This window comes from Mus caroli, unplaced genomic scaffold (genome assembly GCF_900094665.2).
Source record: "Mus caroli unplaced genomic scaffold, CAROLI_EIJ_v1.1 scaffold_7515_1, whole genome shotgun sequence".
Classification (NCBI taxonomy): domain Eukaryota; kingdom Metazoa; phylum Chordata; class Mammalia; order Rodentia; family Muridae; genus Mus; species Mus caroli.
The window spans coordinates 26,168-36,561 of NW_018390138.1; the positions used below are offsets into that span (position 1 = coordinate 26,168).

Sequence of the window (10,394 nt, forward strand, 5' to 3'; positions counted from 1 at the left end):
GTCACTGTCTCATGCTCAGCTAGCTGGATCATCCAGCCTAGGTCCACCTCCTTAGGGATTCATCCCCACTCAGTGGAAGAGCCTTCACTAGACAATTGTCAATCACCACAATCTCTCACTAAGTTAGCAAAGAGCCATTCTGATTGGGGCACCTCCTCAATTGTAGTTCCCGCAAATGACTGTAGGCTCTGAAATGCTGACAATTTAAGAAATTGGGACGTGGGGACAATAATATATGAGAAAAATTTAAGAATCCCAAACTTAATCAGTCACTTAAGTATTAAGAATCCAAACACTGATTACTGCAAGAACTGGAAAACACAGATTTTCCAAGAAATGAGAGAGGCAATCCTTTTGGGTTAAAAAGAGAAAACTAATATTGTTTTTCCATAAAAAATTCCCAAGCCAACAAAAACTCAAAGATATTATAATACAGTAAGTTATCAGAAGACAAAAGAGGTTAAGGTTTATCATTTCCTAGGGAAATAACAATAAAATATGATTATTATTAATGAACCCTACAAGATAGATGGCAACACTGAAAAAAGGAAACACAAAAACAGACCTGTGAATCTAGCATGGTCATTTAAATTAAGAACTACAAGCTTGTAATCAGAATAAAAATTACAAAATCAGTGGCCAGCACTCCTCCTGTTCATTCTGGTTCTCTCCTTTGACAATAGTGGGAGATGGACTGGGAGCGGAGGCACTTCCAACACAAGAAGAGATTAAGCATTCTGACACTTCAAGTTTGGAATAAATAGGGTTGATAACTAAAGCTACCTAACTCTTTTATGTTAAGAAAAAAAAAAGGGTTCCTCTTAGGATAACTTAGAAACCATGCTGTTTCCTATGGTTGATGATTAGATATTAAGTGTATACCACATTTATGAAATAAAAACCTTAAAAAATACAATATAACATATTTAAAACAGTGTATGATTCCTATTATACACATAAATTGGCTTGATTTGCTTTATAAGATATTAGCACGTTTCAACACCTGTCAGTCACCATTTTCATATGTATGTTTTTTTTAAAGATTTATTTATTATTACATCTAACTACACTCACTGTAGCTGTCTTCAGATGCACCAGAAAACTGCATCAGATCTCATTACGGATGGTTGTGAGCCACCATGTGGTTGCTGGGATTTGAACTCAGGACCTTCGGAAGAGCAGTCGGTCCTCTTAACCACTGAGCCATCTCTCCAGCCCCATATGTATGTTTTTATGTGTCACAGAAAATACATTCCATGTGTGTGCAAGTGACACAGCAGAGAAAAGGGTGTCAGATCCTCTGGATCTGGAGTAGTAGGTAGTTCACATGGGTGTTGGTATCTGAACTCAGGTCACCCCAAGCAAAAGGCTTCCTGAGTGGCCTGCCCAGTTCACAGAATCTTTTCGCCCAATAAAGGAAAAGATTTTCACAGATTAACAACAATAAAAATTTAAATTAATAAAGAACTGAATAAATTAATCCAGGGAACCGGAAGCTCAGTATTTAGATGTTAGTTATAGGAACAGGTTAGAGAGGCCTGGGGACCATCCCCAGTAANTGTTATCTGAGACACAGTAGTCATGGTTACCCCTACTGCTGCATCTTCCACTGCCCTCTGATAGTGCCGGCAATGTGACCTTGCTGGTCTGGGGTCGTTGATCCTCACCTTCACCATGGTAGGACTGTAGTCCCCCTCAGAGTTACTAATGGCCTTGTCTCAGGAGAATCCTAGAAGTATCTGCAGGTTATCTCCCTCTGGTGCTGCTGACTGCCAGGCCTGCCCATGTCCCTCATTAGTTTGGACCACACAGCTGGGCCTCAGGAACTTATCATCTCCCCTACTGGAGGTTTAGTGATCAACTCATACAGGACAGGTCTTCGGAGATCCACTCTTCCACACGATGTTGTCAGTGAGGTAAATTCTTTTATTTATTTTTTTTTTCAATGAGCAGTATTTTATCTTTAAGAGACAGTTCATTTTACAATTAGCAAAATACATCAGAAAAATATTAAAGCACTAACATAAATACATTATACTACATTGTCAATCACTGGACTCATCATGACATGTGCTGAATGAGTTGTGATCAAGTATGATTCTTTTAGCTTTCATAGTGCAGAGTAATCTAACTAGCAAATTATGATGTGCACAGTTAGATATATATCTCAAGGTCTATCTCATCTGCAAGATAACACAATGGATATGACAATTCTGGAGCAATGACTTGGGTCAAAGTATATTCTACCCTTGAGATGTTCACTTTAAGTTTTCCTTCCCTAGACAATTTATTCTCTCAAAATCAACCTGCAATAAGGAGTCTATATGTGAGCAACTTTACAGCTTTTGAATTTTCAAGTAAAAAGATTTATTAGATGATGACCTTTAAGGAAATCTTTGAGAATATTATTTACACTAACATTTTCATAGTTTCAGAAATGCAAGTTATTGCCTATGACTGTTCTTCCTAGTGGAACATCTCCGTGGGAATGTACTCTACATGGACACACAAGAAACCTGCACTGTACCTTCTGGGTAATTAATGACTGGAGGCTTTACTTGTAGATACACAAGAAACATCTTATGAGAGACTCCTCATAAAACTACTGAGAACTGGGCTGGTGAGATGGCTCAGCAGGTAAGAGCACTGACTTGTTCTCAGAAGGTCCCGAGTTCTATTCCCAGCAAACACATGGGGGCTCATAACCACCCGTAATTAGATCTGAGGACCTCTTCAGGTGCAGTCTGAATACTGCTACAATGTATATATTTATTATACTAATAAGTAAATCTTTGGGCTGGAGCAAGGAGGGACTGTGCTAGCACGCTGACCAGAACAAGAGGGGTTGACCTGAGCGAGTCTTGGTCCTAAATTCAATACCTAGCAACCACATATACATTTGTGTACTCGTATACATAAAATGAATAAATAAAATTTTTAAAAATATGAAAAATACAGAGAACCATTTATCAATTATAACTATTTATATGAGAGCTTTCTGGATAGGCCTATATTTCCTTCAAGAACAGTGCAGTCAATTCTTACAAAAGTTCTTCTTTATTTGTAATTAAGGATAGAGACTTCAGAAAACAGCCCTGCACTGGTCTGTTTCCCTTCCCATTGACTAGTCAGCATATCCTGGAAGGTGTTGTGGGACTGTCTTCCAGGAACTGGGTGGCCTAGTCAAGATGGACTGTTCAAAGTAATTCTCATTAAAATAGGATAAGTCAAGCATGGGCTACAGAAGATACTGCTATGAACAGAGATAAATAAAGTAATTGGGGGAAAAGTGAAAATATTAGTGATAGGGACATTGGAGAAATGAAACGAATAAAGGTTTAGGCTGAGAATATTTACAAAATGAAATTTAACATGTAATAACAAAAATGGACCTTTGGGGAAGATATATATAACTGCAAAAAGACATAGGTATACTGACTTTGAAAAAAAAAGCAGGCCATCTCCTGGCAGAAACAATGGCATTAATGAAATACTTTTTGATCTTGCCCTTATGTCAACTGGTAGTTGCTGAGTCCTGTAACTCACCCATGTTTTTGACACTGGGGCTCTGATGCTGAGGAAGACAAAACCTGGAACANTGTTGAACTGAAAGCAGAGACCAAGCATCCTTGACCTTAAATTTTTCATCATTCTTGTTTCCAGAACCCAGAAGACATAAGTGGTTGTACTGAGTTTGGCTTCTAAACTGGGATTGACGCCACTGGAGGTGAACCACAGTTGTAGCAGGTTTTTCATGAAGTTATTTACTGGGACTAGGAATCATTTGACTACTCCCACCATTAATTAGAGACTTAGCAGGAAAGAGTGTTATTCTCATGGCACATTTTAAGATTTCCAGTCCATTGAAAGACCACCTTTCCTTCCTTCCTTTCTTTCTTCCTTTCTTTCTTCCTTTCTTTCCTTCCTTCCTTCCTTCCTTCCTTAATTTTTTTTTTTTGAGACAGGGTTTGCCTGTGTATCCTTGGGTGTCCTAAACTCAGAAATTCACCTGCCTCTGCCTCCCAAGTGAGATTAAAGGCATGTGCTACCACTGCCTTTTCTTTAATAAGAAAAAGACCTTTTCTTTAATAGTGATAAAAAGATGTTCTTGCATTTCAATTTATGTATTTCTTTCACCACTTGATGGTCATCTCAAACTACCTGACATTCTTCTATATACCCAACAAATTTGCTTTTGTTTCTACATGTTGAGTTTCCACATGTTGAGTTATTTCACTTTTTTGTAAATGAGTCATTAGTAATAACTGTCTTAAAGATTTATTATTCAATCTAGGAAGTCAGCCCCATAACTTTTAATCCTGCCTTAGTCAATATCCCAGAGCATAGTCAAAAAAGAAGGTTTTGAGGCCAAAATATCTTACAAATGACCTATAGCTCAAATTTTCATGGAGCCTCTTTCCCACTGATACCTATGACATTGATTTCCTTTGTATGCAATACTCTTAACAGGCCAATCTTCTGGGTTCTATGAGGACAGACAATTAAGATAAATATAGATCTCAATGTCTTTGCCATTTAAAGATCCTATATTTTCAACCTAAATGGAAATGACAACATTTCTAGGTTCTGTCAAGCAGCAAATTCATGTTTTACTTAGCATTTTATTTTTCTGACTAGCAAGCTAGATCTGTTGTGATGAAATCCTAAAACCAAGTGTCTCAATGAACAAGGAATTTTATGTGGCTGATTCTTACAAAGGTGGTTCCCTTGATCTTCCTGCCTGTCACTGTACCAATACCAGGCAGTTTCATTACAGCTTGAGGTCAGGGATGGTGATTCTTCCAGTAGTTCTTTATTGTTGAAAATAGTTTTCAGGAGCCTGAGTTTATTGTTATTCCAAATGAATTTCAAGTTGCTTTTTTACTCTATGAAGAATTGATTAGGAATTTTTAAAGGGACTGTATTGAATCTGTATATTACTTTTACAAAGATGGCCATTTTTACTTTATTAATCTTGCCAATCCACAAGCATGGGAGATCTTTGCATTTTCTGAGGTTTTCTTCGATTTCTTTCTTCAGAGACTTGAAATTTTTACAAATCTTTCACTTGGTTAGCTAGTGTTACACCAAGGTATTTTATATTATTTGTGACTACTGTGAAGGGTGTAATTTCCTAATTCCTATCCCAGCCTGTGTATCCTTTGAGTAGGGGAAGGCTACTGATTTAAGTTAATTTTATCCAGCCACGTTGCTAAAGTTGGTTAGTCTGTGATTCTCTAAAAAAAAAAAAAAATGAAATTTGGGGAACCATCTTGGATCCGGGACTCCACCGAAAGTAGTCTGCACAGGTGAGAGTGTGCACTACAGAAGCTAACAGCTTCTGGGACAGGCCGGAGCCACAGAGCTTCTGAGGCAGCCCCCTTTTCAGGCTCCAAACATCCGGCCCCCTTCCCGACCAGAGGATAGGTGTCTGCCCCGCCCCGGAGGGCTTTGCCTCAGCATTGGAGGGAAACATCTTGGTTCCGAGACTCTGCCGAAAGTTATCAAAAAAGACAAGGAGGGGCACTTCATACTCATCAAAGGTAAAATCCACCAAGAGGAACTATCAATNCTGAATATCTATGCTCCAAATACAAGGGCGGCCACATTCATTAAAGAAACTTTAGTAAGGCTCAAAGCACACAATGCACCTCACACAATAATAGTGGGAGACTTCAACACACCACTTTCACCAATGGACAGATCATGGAAACAGAAACTAAACAGGGACACAGTGAAACTAACAGAAGTTATGAAACAAATGGATCTAACAGATATCTACAGAACATTTTATCCTTAAACAAAAGGATATACCTTCTTCTCAGCACCTCATGGTACCTTCTCCAAAATTGACCACATAATTGGTCACAAAACAAACCTCAACATATACGAAAATATTGAAATTGTCCCATGCATTCTATCAGATCACCATGGACTAAGGCTGATCTTCAATAACAAAATAAGTAATAGAAAGCCAACATTGACGTGGAAACTGAACAACACTCTTCTCAATGATACCTTGGTCAAGGAAGGAATAAAGAAAAAATTAAGGACTTTTTGGAGTTTAATGAAAATGAAGCCACAACATACCCAAACTTATGGGACACAATGAAAGCATTTCTAAGAGGAAAACTCATAGCTCTGAGTGCCTCCCAAAAGAAACTAGAGAGAGCACACATTAGCACCTTGACAACACACCTAAAAGCTCTAGAACAAAAGGAAGAAAATTCACCCAAGAGGAGTAGTAGGCAGGAAATAATCAAACTCAGGGGAGAAATCAACCAAGTGGAAACAAGAAGAACTATTCAAAGAATCAACCAAACGCGGAGCTGGTTCTTTGAGAAAATCAACAGGATAGATAAGCCCTTAGCCAGACTCACTAGAGGGCACAGGGATCTAGCTACTGCCTACCCTCTTTCACTCTGCACTGTAAACAGGACTCAGTTTTCCTACTCTGGTCTGAGTCCAGAAGCCATGCTCCACATGCAAACCCGTTCCCTGTTACTGCAATGGACAGGTCATTACATGACTCAAATGGGTAATTTTAAAACTGTTGTTGTGCTAGTACTCTTTAACTTAAGAATTTAGAAACTTTAATCAAGAGGAAACCAAGGNCATTGTCCTGGGAAGCAAAAGACTGGGATCAGGGCCCTGGGAGGCAATATACCTCCTGTCAGAAATATGTTCCTAAAAGGCTGAAAATACAGCTGTTCTAGACTTAATATGCCTTGTGAGGGAGGGGAATATGCAATACACAATGCAAAGATTAATTAAGAAAAAAAAATATCTCCCCTTCATCCTGTCCTTTCTGCAGGGACAGAGTACCAGCTAGTCTGCTCTCCTGAAGGCAACATATCCTGAGGCATCCCAGGAGATCTGTTTCACTTAAGTCTTTGACACCACATCCAGAGACATCCCAGGAGATCCAAAGCACTCAGGCTAACTGACACTACAGCCTGAGGCATCCCAGGGGATCTGCTACACACAGGGCAACTGAGCAACTGATAGCCAACTTGTGTGATCCCCTGAATACACAACAGCTGGAAGGGATCTCAGGGGTTCCTCTCTACAAAGGGCAACTGGGCACCACCATCTGAAGACCTCCTGGGGGCTCTNTAGCATGCAGGGCAACTGACCCAACAGACTGAAAGCCTCCCTGGAGGTCTGCTGTACACAGGGAAACAGAAACCACAGGCNACTGGCCACCCTGGAGAACAGCTTCACACAGGACAACAGTGGGACTGCTCCTCTGAAGACCCAATAGTCNGAAGTCCTCTCAGGAGATCTAGTGCAGCCAGGGCAACAGATCAAGAGCTTCTCTGTCCCTCTGAAGATGCCCTATCCCAGTTGGAACATCCCACAGGAGGTCTGCTACAGCAAGGGCCTCAGGCCTATCAGGAGACTTGAAGCAACCCTTGGACAAAAGAGGCAGACTGCAGACAGACTCACCCAGACCAGCAAACACAAGGGATGGGGAGAGGCAAGCAAAAGATCATAAGAAACAGAAGCCAATAAAAGTGGACACCATCAGAACCCAATTCTCCCAAAACAAGCCCTGAATACACCAACACACCTGAAAATTAGGAAGCTAACCTAAAATCCTATCTCATGAAGATAATAGATTTCTTTAAGAAGGATATAAATAACTCATTGAAAGAAATTCAGGAAAACACAGGTAAACAGGAAAGAGCCCTTAAAGAGGAAATAATAAATCCCTTAAAGAAATACAGAAAAACACAACCATACAGGTGAAGGGATTGCATAAAGTGGTCCAAGAAAAAAAGTAGAAGGAAAAACAATAAATAAAACACAAATAGAGGCAAACCTGGAAATAGAAAACCTCAAGCATTGCTACAGAGCAATAGTGATAAAAACTGCATGGTATTGGTACAGAAACAGACATGTTGATCAATGGAATAGATTTGAAGACAAAGGAAATAAATTCACACACTTAGTGACACTTGATCTTTGACAAAGATGCCAAAAATAAACAATGGAATAATAAAGAATACTCCATAAATGGTGCTGGTCTAACTGGCTGTCTGTTTTTAGGAGAATGAAAATAGACCCATATTTGTCACCTTGTACAAAGCTCAAGTCCAAATGGATCAAGGACTTCCACATAAAACCAGATACACTGAATCTAAGAGATGAGAAAGTGTGAAAGAGCCTTGAACTCATTGGTACAGGGGAAAATTCCTAAACAAAACTCCAATGGCTCATGCTCTAAGATCAAGAATTGATAAATGGGACGTCATGAAACTGGAAAGCTTCTGTAAGGCAAAGGAAATAGTCGAAAAGACAAATCAGAAAACTACTAATTGAGAAATAATCTTCACTAACCCCACATCTGATAGAGGGCTAATATCTAAAATATATAACGAACTGAAGGAGATAATTACCTTAAAACCAAACAACCCAATCAAAATATGGGGTATAGAACTAAACTGAGAATTCACAACTGAGGAATCTAGAATGGCTGAGAAACACATAAAGAAATGCTCAAAGTCCTTAGTGATTAGAGAAATGCAAATCAAAAGGAACCTGAGATTTTACCCTAACCAGTCAGAATGGCTAAGATCAAAACCTCAGGTGACAACACATGTTGGAAAGGATATGGATAAAGAGGAACATTCCTCCATTGCTGGTGAGATGGCAAACTGGTACAACAACTCTGAAAATCAATCTGGAGTTCCTCAGAAAATTGGAAATCGATCTACCTGAAGACCCAGCTATAACACTCTTGGGAATATAGCCAAAAGATGCCCCCAACCATGCCACAGAGGAACATGTTCCACCATGTTCATAGCTGCCTTATTTGTGATAGCCAGAAGCTGGAAACAACCTAGATGTCTCCCGACAGAAGAATGGATAGAGAAAATGTGGTTCATTTACACAATGGAATACTACTCAGCTATTAAGAATGAGGACATCCAAGCCAGGCGTGGTGGCACACACCTTTAATCCCAGCACTCGGGAGGGAGAGGCAGGCAGATTTCTGAGTTCGAGGCCAGCCTGGTCTACAAAGTGAGTTCCAGGACAGCCACGGCTACACAGAGAAACCCTGTCTCAAAAAAAAATAAATAAATAAAAAGCATGTGGCTAGCTTAATAGAGAAGACAATATGTTATCGCCCTCAGGAGCAAGAACTGAGATCAAGGCCACCTGAGTGTAAGTGGGAGAGTTTTTCTCAGAAACATCTGTCTAGGCTGGAGGTACAGCTGCTCTAGCACTGATGTGTTTTGATAAGGAAGTCACTGCACAAAAGTAAATGATTATTTTGAAAAATCTCTTTACAAAGAGTGTGTATTCAGCTCAAAGAGAAACCAGCCAAGAACAGATTTTGCATTTCACATATGCTACCATTTTAATTTTTTTTAAGTTTTAGTACCCAGGTCATCCTTTGAACCACAGCAATAGGGAAAGGAGTCTGCAAGTCTAGCCACTAAGGCACATGGGGATTTATAACGCAAGTGCACATTTTAATCATGAAGGAGGATTTCAAAGATTGAGTTAAAAGATGTATCAATGCCACAATTCTCACACATACATGGGACCTAAAACACAAATATAGAATATTGGAAAAGTCACCTAACAGTACTGAGGTTGCTGCTCTTACATGAACAATTCTGCTGAGCTACTCTAACCTCAAAGAAAAGCATCTTTCCCTCCTGAGCAAGCTGGTTCAGAGGAAGGCAATGGACGCATCAGTGCAGGACAAGAAAGAGTTACATTCCAACTAGCTAGAGGTGCAGCGTTGGTGGTATAGGGGTGAGCATAGCTGCCTTCCAACTAGCTAGAGTGCTGTCTATCTCATGGCAAAGTCTTCAGTGTGGAGAATTCCATTTTTTCAAGCTATACTTTTAAATTTTTATTTTATATGTATTTTAATTTTATTTTGCATGCATGTGTCTGGGCTCTGTATTTTCTGAGACCAGATGGCAACAGCAAATACTTTGCAATAGTTAGCAACCAGGTGGTTTGGGGAATGGGACCCCTGTCTATTGAAACAATATCCAGTTTATGTTAACTGCTAGGCTGTCTATCTGGCAAGGTGCTTATTTAAACTGTACTTTTGTACATGTTAAGTAAACATATTGCATTATTTTCTGCTTCATTTTCTTTTTTTTTTATCCATTCCCAAGTATGTTCCAATATCTTCTTTGTTAAGGATGAAAAATAACCCACAAACGCATGAAGAAAACCTGCTGTGTGCATTCCTTTGACTGTATTTGTTTTTTCAGGAATGAATAATTTGCATTGAATATGTCATGAGGAAGCTCATCCCAGCCTGAGGAATTTTTCACTTGTGGGAGAATCTGATCCTGAAGTGACCTAGGATATCTTGCCCCAAAACCATGAGGAATAAAACTTACAGTGGTAAACATCTCAGA

The 10,394-nt window shown here is 39.4% G+C and overlaps 1 pseudogene; it reads right to left on the bottom strand.

The window, feature by feature from the left end:
- The window catches only part of LOC110288501, a 25,703-nt pseudogene extending 24,027 nt beyond the window's left edge, over positions 1 to 1,676 (bottom strand).
- Positions 1,677 to 10,394: the final 8,718 nt, after the last annotated feature.